Source organism: Austrofundulus limnaeus, unplaced genomic scaffold (assembly GCF_001266775.1).
Source record: "Austrofundulus limnaeus strain Quisiro unplaced genomic scaffold, Austrofundulus_limnaeus-1.0 Scaffold95, whole genome shotgun sequence".
Classification (NCBI taxonomy): Eukaryota; Metazoa; Chordata; class Actinopteri; order Cyprinodontiformes; family Rivulidae; genus Austrofundulus; species Austrofundulus limnaeus.
Window position 1 is genome coordinate 1,010,527 of NW_013952497.1, and position 1,943 is coordinate 1,012,469.

The following is a 1,943-nucleotide window of genomic DNA, read 5'->3' on the forward strand; positions in this document are numbered from 1 at the left end:
ACACACACACACACACACACACACACACACATATATATATATATATATATACGCAAACACAAAATGCTAGTATTTTGTTGGCTCAATTTAGAAAAAAAGTATTTCAGGAAGCAATATTTGTTATGTGTGTATTTCTCCTGAAAGGAGTGTTCTTAACTGCAGTTTTGTTCTGCATTGCATCTTTGATGTTGTGTGTGAATGACATTCTGATTCTGATTCTAAACGGTCACATGGTCCCTCCCAGTGTCCAAATGTTCATACTCTCAAGATCAAAAAGAAAAAAAAATGTGTAGGTCTTCTGGACGGGCTCTTCTCTAATGAAACGTTCCGTCTCTCCTCCAAGAGACTTCTTTAGTCTGAGACTTCAGAAGACCTACACAATTTTTTTTCTTTTTGATTTTTTACCTGGATTACTGAGATGCATCAGGATACTSTCAAGATGTTTTGGAATATGCTCAAATGACTGTATACAGTTTGATTCTTCCATCATCAGTACAAGATCTTACTGAAAAATACAACAGCTCTGGATACAGGTAAACATTATGGCTTGGAATTATCTTTTCATGCTGAACAATCTTTTTTGTTTAATAGTTACAGCAGAATCGGAGCGATTGAACAAGCCTCAGCTTATAAAGGACCATCACGTATGCACAGGCGCTATACTGTATTATTGCAGACCATGGTTAGAACAGCAATTATTGCCTCACCCTAATTTTTCACTGTTGTAATAATCACGCTGCACCAACTGTTCTCTGACCTAGATAAACTTAAACTTTGTGGCTATTAGACACAAAATGGTGCTTTTAAACGAAGGTCAACTAATACGGGGACAGAAAAATGGCCGTGCAGATAACTAACAAGGCAGTTAGACATTAACTAAATGTTCTCGCTGACAATGGCCAGGGAAAATGTAATTTTTTTAGGATGTGGGGAAAAGAAAAAAAAGACAAATGGCTTACTTTTAGTAAAATCCTTTAAATTCATGAGACATTAAATTTGTATCATGTGTGAAATGTAGTAAATTTAAGCTTGCATTATTAAAAATATTTTCAGCCATTTGTCACTTTCATTGGTTACTAAAGACAACTTTAGTCCTAAAACTAGGACAAAATAAGTTGTAAATTATGAAACATGGCCTTTATTTACTACTGTCACCATGTTTCTATTGTTCCTATTTAAAANGATCTACCTGCTGACAGAGCTGAATTTGTTACTAGTTTTCACAAATAAACTATGCACACTATTTTTATATGCAGAACAATGATACAATGTTTTTTTCCCTTTTTTTTTACTCACCAGGTGAGGCTGTGCATTTAGAGAAGCTTCAGTTTACAGCAGCTTGAAGCCAGCATCTTAAATGTGTCCAGAAGGTCCAGGAGGATTTTGTATTATTTTTAATTCAACTTGAATGGTGCAGGTTTAGCTAACCAACAGCTGACAAGTCGGGACATGTCCGCTAGCTGAGCTTCACTCTGACCCCAGATTTACTTTACTTGCATTCCGTCTCTGCTCTGCTCCACTGCGCGGGTCGCAGCTGCACCATTTCAAGTACAGTTTACACTACCTCCACTCCGCTCCGGTCCAACAGACGTGCAGGAAGCGGATCACGCGATAAATTCAGTGATAAATGTGGAAGTCACAGCAAAAAAATAATTAATTCTGTGAAAGACAAACTCCAAACACAGCTGAAAACATTGAAATAAAGGCTTTTGGTATCTATGTTGAAACTGTCTCGCTGTCAGATTTTCTGAAACTTCTGATTTCAAAATAAAATCCACGTGTATCGTGTGTGTACACATAGCTTCATGCTGCATGTTTCCATCTGCTTCCCAAACAGAACGATACATTCTGACAGTATTTGTGTAGAAATATATCTGTATAATAATTAATATATTTGCAATTTTGGCATTATTCCGACAAATTATTCCACCGAATAGTGTATT

The 1,943-nt window shown here is 36.4% G+C and overlaps 1 long non-coding RNA gene across 1 annotated transcript in view; it reads right to left on the reverse strand.

The window, feature by feature from the left end:
- The window catches only part of LOC106520607 (uncharacterized), a 7,202-nt gene extending 5,705 nt beyond the window's left edge, over positions 1-1,497 (reverse strand). The window contains exon 1 of the long non-coding RNA XR_001310569.1: positions 1,297-1,497. This is a non-coding gene — a long non-coding RNA (uncharacterized LOC106520607). The remainder of the gene's footprint in view (positions 1-1,296) is intronic.
- Positions 1,498-1,943: the final 446 nt, after the last annotated feature.